The sequence below is a fragment of the Pithys albifrons genome, chromosome 16, assembly GCF_047495875.1.
Source record: "Pithys albifrons albifrons isolate INPA30051 chromosome 16, PitAlb_v1, whole genome shotgun sequence".
NCBI classification, from domain to species: domain Eukaryota; kingdom Metazoa; phylum Chordata; class Aves; order Passeriformes; family Thamnophilidae; genus Pithys; species Pithys albifrons.
Window position 1 is genome coordinate 3,189,807 of NC_092473.1, and position 13,427 is coordinate 3,203,233.

Consider the following 13,427-nt stretch of genomic DNA (forward strand, 5'->3'; position numbering starts at 1 on the left):
GGCTCCAGGGCTCCTGCTGGCCATGGCCGAGGGCCCACAGAGCTCACTGAAGCATCCCCAGGAGGGACCGCCCCAGAGGAGACTTCCAGAGCCTGGCCGAGGGGCTCGGCCCAGAAAAGGCATCAACGCTCAAACCACCAGCAGCCTGCACTGCTCTGTCCGTGTTGAACGGCGTGGCACATCTGAGCTCTGCCCGGTTTGGACAACACATCGCGGGTCTGGGAATGGAGGAGCTTGGTGGCTGGTCCACCAGCTGCTCTTGCCTCCACCAACAGCTACACCTGGCTTGGAACCTGCAAAGTGTGTCCAGCTTCTCCGAGCTGGGCAGCTCTGCGGCAGGGAGAAATCAGGAACCGTCCAAGAGGTGGCACTGCATGGACTGGAATGGGTCAGGCAGTGTGGAGACTCCCCCACATGGGCTGTGGGAGCCTGTGGCACCCTGAGGTGGTTGGTTATGGGGAGCAGATGCCCCAGCTCTGAGGCCACAGTGCTGTCCCGGAGTGACGGGGGACACTGTGGGGAGAAGAAGGGGATTACCAGATGCAGAGATCAAATGAGAGTAGCGTGACAGGGAAGTGCAAAGCCTGCTCCGTCCCTGGAAAGCAGTGATAGACTCCAAGCAGGCAGACCCTCGGTACCATCTCAAAAGCTGAACATGCAAACAAGCCACAAGACAATCCTTTAAAAATCAGAAATTACTCAGAATGATTTCCAGTAGGGATGGTTTCTGCTTTCTTATGCAATTACGCTATTGAACATGCCTGCCTCCATGCATTTAGAGAACACTCTTAGAAAAGTAACCTTTTTTTCCAGCTTTCTGAAACGCACAGGAATCCACCCTGGGCAGTGGCACTCCCATCCCACCCCAGCACAGAGCCCAGCAGGATGATGTGGCTCCTTAGGCCCTTTCATGTGAATGATGCTCGGAGCTGATTTACATGTAGCAATGCCATACTGATCTCAGGCGTAATAATAGAAAAGCTGATGTGGGATTCAGCTGGTAAAGAATTAAAGGGTGGGAATATAATTAATGCAATCAGCCTAGTTTCCAGAAAATAGCTCTTGTCAAACTCTGATGTCATCCTTTGAAGAGATTACAAGTTTGGCTGATAAAGGTTACGGCATAGAAATAATAGACCTGGGCTCTGTTCAGGCATGTGACTTAATCCATATACTATTCCGATTAAAAATTAGCACAATACAACATCAAGAGGGACACCTTAAAGGGGCTGGGAGCTGGCAAACCGACAGCCATCAATGGGGAATCCCTGCAGAATGGGAGTGCTCTCAGTGGGTGTCCGGGGTTGGATGGGAAGCCCAGTGCTATTCAGCATCTCCATCAATGGTCTAGAAATAGATTAAAAAGCCCTGCTGAGAAAAACGCTGGGGTGAGGGAAATGAGAGGGGCAGGAGACACCGACGAGGTCAAGGCAGTTGTAGAAAACTTCACAAGCTGAGTCCCCGGCAAATAAAACATGATTGAATGCGAGCAGTTGTGAAAGAGCCTGTCCGCTGAGCGCAGGGCCCTTCTGCTGGAAACTCGGGATCTGGCCAGGGCGGATCAGGGGGAGAGTTTAGGAGGCAGGAGCAGCAGGTTCCCCATGGGGGATGTCTGGCTGAGACAGGGCTGGGTGCGACAGGAGAGGGATTCCAGCATCTGCATTTTTGAAAGAATGCTGAGAAATTAAGAGAAGGTGGAGGAGAGTTAAAAGTGAGCCCTGCTTTGCAGCGGGGTGGCTGAGGCCTGCAGCCTCCCCAGCAAGTTCAAAGGAGCCCTGGAGACACCTCCATTACAGCACTTCAGTCACTTCATGGGTGAGAGACCATCAGGTATTAGAGAGCTTTTCATCTCTCAGAGAAAGGCCCAGCGAGACTCATGGCCTGAACTGAGTTCACGTGGGAAACCAGAGCTGGATTTCTCCATGGCAAGGGGGAGAAGGAGGGTGTGGGAGATGAGTTTGGGTGCACCAGGATGCAGGTGGCTGAAGGGCTGGGCTTTACATGCCCCACCTCAGGCTGCCATCCTTCTCTATAACCTCTCCTTACTGCTCCTTGGATTTGGCTGGACCTGGGGAGGTGAGAAAAATGCCTGGGGCTTCTCTTGCCCCCCAAGCTCAGGAGGGGGAGACAGCACTCAGCCCACCTGGAGGCACACTGGGGCGGCAGGGGGGCTGCAGACCAGCCAGCAGCTCCCTTCCAGCAGAACAGGGTTGCTCTGTGCATGCTCCCAGAGAAAGCAGAGCCAGTGCTGCCCTGCTCCAGCCAAAGCAGCCAGGCAGCTGCCCCTTCCTAGGCTGGAAGAGATGTATTCCTACAGCATGGTGCCACATCTTCCTGGTGCTTCACCATTTTCTGGTCCTCTATCAGGACTGCTGGGAGAGCCAGAGGCTGGCTCCCTCTGGAGCCCTTTCCCTGTCTTTTACACATCAGTTTTCCTATTCCAAGGAGCCTGGCAGAGCACAGGGACCAACATCAGTTACTTCCAGATTTACCTCAGGACATCAAACAGGTTAGAAACTAAACTGAGCATCCCTGACTATGTAAGGGAGGAATCAACCTGCATGGTCTTTCCACAAAGGGTAGAGGCCAATAAACCAAACCTTGGCATTTCTCTCTTCTTCATCAGCTCATCCTGTGGCCCTGCCTTAAGCCATCCCAGAACTGCCACAGCTGAGATGGCACTTGGTGTCACTCTGCAGCCCAGGCTGGTCCTGTGTGACCCTGGGATGGTGTACACTTCCCTTCTGCCTGGAAGAGTCAGCAAATGCTGGAAGTAGAGGAACTGCTCTAAGCCTTTGGTCCGAAGGGTCTGGGCCACATCCAGGCAGTGCTGGTGCAGTGCAATGCCAGAGCCTCCCTGCAAAGGGATGTTTTCTGCAACACCAGGAACTCCCTGCCAGGTTGTCTTGGGAGACACAAGCCTTCAGAGGCCATGAGTGCTTGGATGAGCTTCAGCACTGACAATAGTCATCCCAAGTGAATTTTCCTCTTTTTAGTGACTCACAGACTCTCCCAAAGCAAGGTTGACCTGACCCAGTGCTGAGGTGTGACCCCTGATGGGCTGTCAGCATTCATCCTACCCTTCCGAACGGCAGGGATGTGTGTGGGTGTGAGATGGTGTCCCTCCAGCGGATTCGGGATGGAGTGCACTAGATGGTGCTGTTCAGCCTTTGGCTGCCATTTAAGAGGCTCCTACAAGGTCATAAGTGGTGCTGAAATTCGGTGGGTTTTTATTCAAAAACCTTTTTGGAGCTGGAGGACAAATAGAAAAACCCTGAACTATGAGGTCCTACACTGATCACACACAGAGGCATCCCACCTCAGAGGGACACCTGTCACCTCCCAGGTTGGGCCAGGAGCATCCTCAGTTCTGAGGCAGGAGCCAGGGTTTGCCTATAGGAGCAGTGATGGCCAAAGGTGCTGCCAAGAAAAAAAGTCTCAGGGTGAAAGAGGAGGCTGAAAGAGGAGGCTGACAGCTCTCTCTTGCACTGCTGGCAAGACGATGCTTGCAGAACAGGAGGAAGAAAATGTATTGGCAGCCATGATAAGTGTTGGTGTTGTGTTGCCAGGAACCAAGGGCATCCTGAAGGGCTCAGCTGGGATGAGGCACCCACAGCTCAATGGCACTGCTGCCAAGAGCAGGAGCAAGTAGAGCCACAGGGCATGGCTGGCAGGGGAACAAAGCAGAGAAGTGGCCATGGGTATGTCCAGTCTGGGAGCTGGAAGACAGGTCCTGCCTCACCGGGAGGGATGGATGGAGCACATCCTGTGTGGGCAGGGAGGATGCCCATAGACAGCCATGCCAGGGGCTGAGGGCAAGAGTGACAGTGGGTGATGCTGATTTCAACCATCACAGCATCTAAAGATACCTCCCTACCAGGGCTGTCAGCTCCCTGCAACATCCACAGAGCAGCAGAAGCAGCTGCCCAAATCCCTGTGGTGCAGGCCCCACAGGCAGCCTGAATGTGTCTCTTTTGGATTCCCCACTTCAAAGAGACAAATACACACAAATTTGTCAGTTTGCCTTGGATCTGCTTCTAATGCTGGGCAAAAAGGATGAAGCACCGTTTGGACACCAAGATTATGCCTTTTTGCTCAGATCCTGCTCTTTCATAAAGCCCTCACTGGATCCTGCTGTTCCAGGCAGTGGAAAGGCTGCAGGGCTCAGCTGCTCTGATCCCTCACCTCAAGAAAAAGTCACCTCGGTTTCCCAGGTCACTCCTGTTCCCATATGGATACTTGCTTGCAAATCTCTGGCATGTGCTGGGGGTCCCTGCTCCTCCCTCTCCAGGTACAGGGCTGGAGCAGGTGGGTGGGGCAAAGGCTTTACTGCTCACATCAAAAATAACAAAACCTCCAGCCCTTGGCCTCCTTCCAGGAACATAAGGGCAGGAAGGCCTGGACCAGTTAAGGCAGCAGTCTGAACTGGTTTTTGTAGCTGCAGCATTTCCCTGTGGTGCTGCAGATGTCCAAATAGCAGAGGGAAGCCCCCACACATAACCCTGAGCCCCTGCAGTGTCCCAGCATCCCGGTCTGTTCCCTGCAGGGGCTCATCCTGCCTTCAGAATGGAGACCATTCCACCTTGGTGTTTCTCCTTGGCATCAGCCTTCTTCCCAGCTCTGCTTTGCCTTTCCCCACTGCATTAGAGTCCCCAAACCTGATGTTTCCCCCAAAAAGATTATGGACAAGCTTAAGACTTGCCTTGGGAGGCTGCTCTGGGTGCTCTGCTCACCCAGCACCTTATGGCCCTCCTGCCACCAGCCCTCAGACCATCCCCAGCTCCCCTCCTGGATATCAGCCACCTCCAGCCTCATGTTTTGGGCTCAGGACTGGAGTTTTGGTCAAAGCTTTGCCCATCCTCCTCCTCCTCCCATCCATACAGCCAGGGAGAGTGAAAGCAAGTTGTGGCCACTCTCCCCTGCTTGCCTGGCACCATCTGTACCACTGGTAACAGCCAGTAACCATGTCAGCTACTGTCCCTGTGCCCTGGCTGAGCAGAGCCCAGTTGGTTACACAGGCTTCTCTTCTCACTCCTTCTGTCCCAGCCACCCCAGATAACCCCTGGGCTCCCATCCCACCCCTGGGCTGTGGCAGCTCCCAGAGTGATCAGAGCTGGCTGGGGTTTGGACCTGACCACACCAGACACAACTCAGCTACTGTTGTCACTTCATGGGCTGTGGCACAGAGGAGACATGGGTGGCAGGACTTTGTTGTGTCCCCCAACTCTCCCCACCCAGCCCCTGGGCTGCTTTTAGGGAAGGGTTGCCATGTCAGACTGCTGCAAGATCTGAGACCCTGCTGCATCCAGGACCCCACAACTCCCCTGGTGTTGATCAACCCTCTCTGCCAAAACCCATGACACACCTGCCCAGCCAGCACCACCAATGCCTGATGCTCTTCATCCCCAGCCAGGGAAGGCAAACCCCCTTCAGTGACACCCCCTCCTCCACGTGCCTTCCTGCACCCACCTTTGGGGTCTGCCTTGGGTCCATGCCCCACGTGCCTGCCTCTCCATGCTCCGGACCGTCAGGCTCGCTGCTCCTTTCCGGCAGCCAGGAGTGGGATGCTGTCCATGCACGTCCCAACGGTGCCACTCTGCAGAGAGAAGAGAAGTCAGCCTGACCCTGCTGGGGGCATCCTGACCAGGAGAAGTTTGCAGGAGAGCTGGGCCAAGCATGGACCCTCTCTTGTTCCTCACTCACAGGAGGGGATCCTACTCCCATGGTCCTGAAGGACACACTTCATATCTTGGCCCTCCATGAGATGGAGGTGCCTGAAGTGGGCTCTGCTCTGCTCTGAGTGGTTATCCCTACTGAAATAGTCCTGTGAGGGTGCAGCAGTGTCATAGGGACATCCCTGTCCCTAGTTCCCAAACACCAGTGCAGAACCAGGGCCAAACCGCCTCCCCAGGCCAGTCCTTGCTCGCTCTCTGCTCTGGTGTCCCCGTGGCAGGACAGGATGAGGTTGGTGCACAGTGGACATCACCTCTGGGTTGGAACACAGGGTCTGACTGGTGCCTCTCATCACTGACAGCTGGTCTCTGGGGCAGGGTCATCCCAGAGCAGCCCATGATGCTTCAACCTGCTTGGTTCTGCCAGGAGAGATAGATGTCCTTTATCCAGCCATTGGTGACCCTGACCTGGGCTACTAGAAAGTAGGAGAAGGCTGGTGTAATGTGGAAATATCAGCTGGTTTGCTCTCAGAGATCTGTTTTGCAACTCTGGGCTGTTTTTCCTGGCTCAGATGTGGTCACCAGCCCAGCTGGTGAGAGCCAGCTCAGTGCTCAGTGGTGTCCTACAGACTTCCAGCCTGATATTTGGGTACAATCTCTATCAGCTTGGAGAGCAAGCACTGGTCCCCACACTCCTGGCTCACCCCTCCTGGACGGTCAGCTATCCAGGTTGCTGGCAAAAAGCAAGGTCTGGTGATCATATTTTGGGCAATTTTCAACCTCTGGTGACCAGGCAGTGGCCAGCTGTACACATGCTGCTGGTTTCTCCATTCTCACCTGGGACAAGTCTTGCTGACTTGATGCGGCTCTTCCCAGACCTGAGAAAGATGGTCAGCAAGCTCTCTATCTCTGAATTTTGGTTAATTGTGAGTCCACCTAGTGGCTCACAGGTTTATGGTCAGCTTTGCTGCGTGCAGGGAGGCTTGTGAGGACATCTCAGAAACACTCGTGTGCTAGGGCAAGCTCTAGAAAACATTTTACTTGCACATGCCTGGCAGGTACAGTTCAGGACTCAGCTTGCCATTGTCCTTCACCAGGAGAGCTCCCAGTCCATGAAGTGACAACAGCAGCTGAGGTTGTGGCTGGTTCAAACCCCATCCAAACTTGGGCAAAGGGTCCCTCTGATCACACTGGGAGCTGCTGAGAGAAGCCCCATGGCATTTTCACCCCTTCTTTCTCCTGGAGAATGTTTTTCTCAGCCTCAAGATCCTCAGACAGGGCATTAGATGCCACAGATGCTCCTGAGTGATGCCATGCCCTGAGGAAGCGTTGGCTCTGTGTGCCCAGGCAGCCCAGCAGTCAGAAGCTAATTGCTGGTGGCAGCTAATTGCCAGTGCCAGGCTGTTGGTGGCTGCCCGTGTCAGGAATGAGATCACCTGTACCAGCCAGAGCCCTCACTGGGCCCTTCTGTGGCACAACACATGGCACCACAGGACCAGGTCTGCTCTGGGCCAGGGGGACCACCCAGCCCTGGCTGGAGGACTCCTACTCCTGGCAGGGTACTTCTGAGAGCCCCTCTGCTCTTTCAGCTTTCTGATAAGACAGCCACAGACCCTCCCTACCCCTGCTGGGACTCCAGCTTCCAGCACCCATTTCCCAACCTCCCACTTCCCAGCAGCTCCTCCAAAGCCCCAGCCACAGGTTGGGTTGCCCTCCTTTGCCATCTGCCCTGTGAGGTGGACAGAACTACCATCCTGTGCCCACCTCCCCAGCGATGGCCACCCCTCCCAGCTGAGCTGTGGGACAGGACTCCTGTGCTGCTGCATCTCCAGCCCTTAGGACAGGCACCCAGGGTTCAGGACAGGCACCCAGGGTTCAGCACAGGCAGGTCCTGAAGCCCCTCCAGCCACAGTGACCTGCCTGAGGGTGCATCACCTCTGGGAAAGGTTTCTCTGCAGGGTTCCTCTTTCATGGTGGGAGTGAGTGAAACAGTGCAGGGAAAGGCTCAGCACTGATGGACACCAGCTGAGGTCCTGAGCAGCACTGAGCCAGGGGTTACCTGCTTCCTTCTGCAGAGAAGAGTCATGGCTGATGGGCTGGGGGTGCTCAATGAGAGCCATTTACCCACGCACTTGGGGAAGAGCCCCCAAACTCTTCTGCTGCTTTAACTGTCCCAGTACAGTGACTCATCTCAAGGCTTTCTGGCATCAAGCAAACAGATGTGAAAGAGTGTTGGTCTCACCCTGACAGAGAACTGGAGTTATTGCTCACAAAATCATTCACTGTGGGAGGAAATTTGTAGAACTGGGGGCATTTCTTTCTTTGGAGTGATCCAAAACTAGCCCTACAGCCAAGGCAAACCTGCCCTTCTGCTGGATGTCAGCCATGGGATTCCCTGTCCCCTTCTGCTGGCACTTCTTGGACTGTCACCCGTGCTCATCACTTGGCAATTCTCTGGCCTGGGTGTGAACCCCCAGCTGTCTGTCTCCTAAAATCCCCTCCCCTTCTCATGCCAGGGTAGGCAGGGAAGCTACAGCAGAGCCAAGTGCTCTCTAAGATAGGATTGCTGGAAGTGATTGGGGTAGTCATCATGAGCATCCCACAGGACTCTTCTCTGGAGAGGAGGCAGCAAGAAACACTCATTAGAGACATAAGTGTCAGGCTGGGGAGATGTCTCAAGTTTTGAGTGTCCTATCTCCTTCTTGGGCTCTCTTCCATAGAAGATGCTTCCCAGTCCTTCAGCCCTTGTCCCCATCAGGACTGGGAGACTTCTGCCACCCCCCTGCTCTGCAGAGCTGGAGCCACCATTGTGTGTCCAACCATCTCACACCACTCATGCTTGTGCCACCCATGTCCCTCAACCTGCCCAGCTCCTCTTTGCCCTGGTAGGAGCTTACAGCAGCCCAACCCCTGCAGCCTCAGCCTGTCTCACCTCGGGGCTCTCCTGGTGTTCTCCCAGAGGACAGAGTCCACAGGATACATTCCTGCTCTGACTGTCCTGCTGGGCCTTCTCTTATTTATGCATCTCCTGCCAGAGGTTCTTTCATGGACAAGTTATGGCTGGCACAGTGACCAGCCTCCAGAGAATCCATGGCTGGCAAACACAAGCAAGTCTGGCCTTGTGTTGTCTTTCATCTTGATTAAAACACATGGCATGGATGTACAACAACAAACCTTGCCAGACCTTGGACTTGGCATCTTCTTGTGGCAGCAGCTTTCCTGGTGTGCCAAGGCCATGTCATGGACAACATATCTCAAGGAGGAGCTTGACATGGACTTTGATTCATCCTCCTCCACTTCTCTGACCCTCCCAGGGCTGGGAGGTGGGCAAGTGTCCAGGGTCTGGAGGTGACCACCTTGTGAGCAGTGTCCCATGAGACCCCAGTCAATGCCACAAGCCATCCCAGCCCATCTGAGCTTTCTCCTGCAGTGGGACGTGGAGCAGAGGTGCCTGCCCAGGAGGTCCATGGCTCCCTTTTCCCATTGGAGAAGTATTTTCAGATCTCCAATGCTGAACTTTGTTAGCTCAGCCTATTTAGCTTAGTCTTGCATTCAACAGCTGCCCAAAGCCTCTGTAGCCCCTGCCATGAAAATTCTGCCTGATGGAAATGGATATTTCAGCCTGAGTTCTCATCCTCTGTCTCCTGGGTGGTTTGTGCTCCTCATGTGTCAGTCTGGCCCAGCAGCTCTGGATGTGGAGCAGCTTTGGGGGTGCCCTGGCAATGATTGGAGCAGTGGGCTGGGTTGGGCAGCGAGGCTCAGTGAGCCCCCACTGTGCTTCAGCCTTTGGAAAAGATGCTCCTTCACAGGTGGCATCCACACCTCTGCCCCCCATCCCTTGGATCCCTTGGTGGGTCTCAGGATGGACTGTCCAGGGCTGGTGACTCACAGCTTTGTGCTTAATCACCACGTGGATCAATTCCCTGCAGAAGCTTCTGGCATTGGCTGTTTTAACCACACTGGAGGGGAACAGGAGTTCTGAAGGATTCCCAGAACCTGCGAGTGCAGCAAGAGTGGAACAGCTCGACCCAGGGCTTGCAGTGACAACCAAGTCCCCTGGAGGCTGTTTCCTCCCTGGGTCACTTACACTTGCCAGCACCCTGTTAGCACTGTCCCAATGTCTGAATGCCCTCTGCCCACCTCAGAGATCCCCTGTGAGTGCAGTGACCCCTCTCCCTCAGGGGAGGGGCTTCTCCTCTCTGATGTCCCTTGTCACAAGGACCAATCCCCAGATAAGTCCTCTGGGCTTTTTCAAACAACTCCTTTACATCCCTCCATTGCTGTGTCTCCTTTCCATGGTCTTACTGAAGATCCTCATGGCCACACCTGAGCTGCTGACCTTGGACAGCACTGAGCTTCCTGCAGCAAGAGTAAGAACATTTTGGACTTGATGACATCCTGGGAAAACCATGGGCTCCTGAGTGAGTTCACCCCCACTGGAGACCACAGTTTCTTGTGTACAGAGTTCCCTGCTGGCTCAGCCCCATCCTCACCCCATGGCCACTAGAGCCTATGCAGCCATGTATTTTACAGCCATTTTCAATCACCACAGACTCAGCCTGACCATCTCTCGCCTCCTGCCCCACTCTGGGCCAGGTGTGGACCCTCACCCAGCCCTATCCTGAGGGGAACTCTTTGCTTAGGACAGGCCATTCTCAATGCCTGGAGGGGGTGGTTGGCCAGTGTCCCCTGCTCACCTCCAGCATCCACAGCTGCCACCTCAGCCCATCTCAGCTCAGTCCCGCCCGCTCCCACCTCCTGCTGCCCCAACTCCCACATCACCTGGGCTGTGGCCACGTGGTCCCCACTCACGTCCCACCTGCCCTTTGCTGCCGTTGGTGTTATTTCCTTTTCAGGTTCCTCAGTTCTGGTCTCTGCTGTTCCATGTTTGGAGGACAAGGTCCACCCAGACTCCACTCTCTGCTTCTCCTCCCCGCCGTCATCGGTGCTTTGCAGCATGGACAGTTCTATTCTGCATCAGTTGTATCCCATGTCCTTACGGGAAGGTGATTCCCCCCTGTCCAGGGCAACAGCACCTTTCCAAGGTAAATTGCAGGGGGCTGTGCCAGCCCAGGATGGCTGATTTGGGGGGAACCACCCCAGCTGCCAGCTCTCCGTGGGAACCATCACCCCCAAACCAGGCCTGGGACAAAACTGGCCTTGCAGCCGATGCTGCCCCGAGGAGGAGGTGAGGAGTGAGAGTCTCAGTGGGGTCCTGGCAGGGTCCTGGTGGGGTTTCAGGGCCGTCCGGAGCTGGGAACATCCCTGCCCTCTTTGTGCTCCCCTGGAAAGCGGCGCAGTGCAAATATCAGCTGGGTTCTTTGAAATGAAAATAAAACTGATAAAAGTCGGGTAAATCCTCCTCCCGGCCCCCACTGCTGGCCCGAGCAGTGGCTCTTTCTGCCGCCGAGCCGGCTCCCGCAGTTATCAATACATTATGTATGCTGGTGTCCGTCGGCCAGAGCCTTTTGTTGATGCTGAATATGTCCTGGCCAACAAAAGTGGACTGGATTAGCCACAGTGGATTAAAAGATTTTCTTCTTGGAGTTTACCTAATAATATAACAATTGACATAGAAGGTCTCTTTGAACCCTACACGACTCTCTTATTTTACCATCTGTGAGTTTGCTCTCCGTGCCGCCGATGGGGCGCCCGGCTGCCGGTGGTGCCGGTAGTGGGAATGCTGCCCGGAGCCGAATTTGTCGCTGAGCAGAAGAAAACAGCCCATGTTTGAAGGGAGGCAGCAGGAAGGGAAAGTGGCACAAGTTCTGTCCTCCCGCCTTTGTCTTCGGCCCTTCTGCTGGTGGCTCACCAGGCTGGCGATGCCACGGTGTGGGAGAGAGGAGACCCAAGGAGTGGGCTCAAGTGATGGGGAAGCCACACGCTCATCTGCAATTCGAGGTGCCTGGAGAGGTCCCAGACGGAATAAGCTCCTTTATTAACCATGAATTTTGGGAGAGTTGCCGAACTGTGAGCCAACAGAGTTTGCTCGTCTCGCTTCCAGCCGTTGGGATCTTGCCGCTGTCCGTGGTCTCCATTGCAAGATGGGTCAGGCGGCGGCGGCAGCGACACGGGAAACATGGAGGGCAGTGGCAGCAGGGGAGGAAGGCTCCCCCCAGCATCCTGCGGAGCTGCCGTGGCTCACCCCCTCCTCCGGCACACCCCGGCGTCCCGGCCTCAGGCTTTGATCTCATCCAGGGGGGCTCCATTCATAAGTCTTTCATCGCAGCCTTTGGAAATACCCGTCCTCAGAAGTCGCCAGTAATGAGATGGGGAGACTACGAGCAATTTAGGCGCCGCTCTTTCTCGCTTGCGTTTTTCATCTCCATATCCCCCTCCTTTTTTCTTTCCCCCCTCTTTTTTCTTTTTTTTTTTTTTTTTTTTTTTTGCAAAGACACTTCTGGAGCGGTGCCGACTTTGTATGGGATCACCACCCCACCACCCCAGACCTGCCGGGGGGGCAGCAATATGGGGCTCGTGCCTCTCAGCCGGGGGCCTTTGATGAAGCTGCTTTGCGAAATTTGATTTGAAAGGCCTACGATGGCAATTTGGGGAGAATGGTGGAGCCTTTCTGCACCCGCCTGTCTTTGTCTCCCGCCCGAAGGGGGGTTCCATTGTGGGTGTCGGGGCGAGGGGGTCGGGGTGGTGGCGTGAGTGGGGTGGGGCGGCGGAGGGACCGCGGCGCGGAGAACAATGAGCGGGAGATGGGGAGAGTTGGGATTCTCACCTGCCCGGGCGTTCGCAGTCCGCCATGACGGGAGCAGCCGCCCTGCTTGCCGCCGGCCGCAGCACTTTTTTTCCCCAGACTCTTGAACCTATTTCCCTTTCTTGGCAAGTGCGTGGCTGGAAGATGGGAATCTTTACTTTATATTGCAGCTTGGGCTTCCCAGCCTGATTGGCTGCAGCCAGGACCAAATGCTGGTCCTTCCATCCCATCGTCACTATGGCAACCGGCCCCGTTAGGCACCACCGATTTACTTATAATTGCTGGGTAAATAGTCAAGACAGGCCGCTTTCATCCCACACCCAGTGATTGCTCTTCCTCATCTTCTCTTTTCCCTACTTTTTTTTTTTGCTTGGAAGAGAAAGCCCTGAAGAGCAGCAACACTTACGGAAACTCTTTGAAGGCTGTTGCAGAAAGTGGTGCCTCCCTTGGCCAACCTTTCCCATCGCTCCCACTGCACAATGCCTCGATGCTGGGGCTTTCCCACACCATCACGTCTCATCACCATCATCCTCTTCCTCCAAGGAGCAGCACTGGGAGTGGACACATGACACCCTACCAGCCACTTCTTCGATCTGGTTCATTCCAAGAGCCGGGATGGCCTCTTCCCTCCTTCCTCACTGCTGCCATTAGTGATTCCTAATCAAGGAATGGGGATTCCTGCCAAGGAACTGACCATCTGGCTCAGGCAATCCTTTCCCAGCTCTGTGGAGCCTTCTGGTTGTGCTGGCTGGGATGGGGAAACGTGGCCCTGGCCATGCTCATCCCTGGAGCCTGGGTTGCTGGGGGGCCTACTCTGCCATGTTGCCTTCATGACAAGCCATCTCAACCTGGGTCTGCAAGGCAGGGAGCCTCTTGTTACTCTGGGGGATGTTAATGGTGGTGGACAGAGTGACATGCACAGGTCTTGACACCAGACCCAGGGATGTGGCCATGGGTTCACACTCATGGCTGGGTGGGTCCTGCAGGGCGAATGGAGCCCTGGCTCCACCCTCGTGGTCCAGGGGTGGATGTTGCAGCCAGAGAACAGC

General features: G+C 55.1%; 1 protein-coding gene across 1 annotated transcript in view; it reads right to left on the reverse strand.

Annotated features, from left to right (window-relative positions):
* AXIN1 (axin 1) overlaps positions 1–5,542 on the reverse strand; it is an 84,902-nt gene extending 79,360 nt beyond the window's left edge. Inside the window, exon 1 of the mRNA XM_071571035.1 lies at positions 5,470–5,542. The gene's annotated coding sequence lies outside the window, so the exon portion shown is untranslated. The remainder of the gene's footprint in view (positions 1–5,469) is intronic.
* Between the last annotated feature and the right edge of the window lie 7,885 nt (positions 5,543–13,427).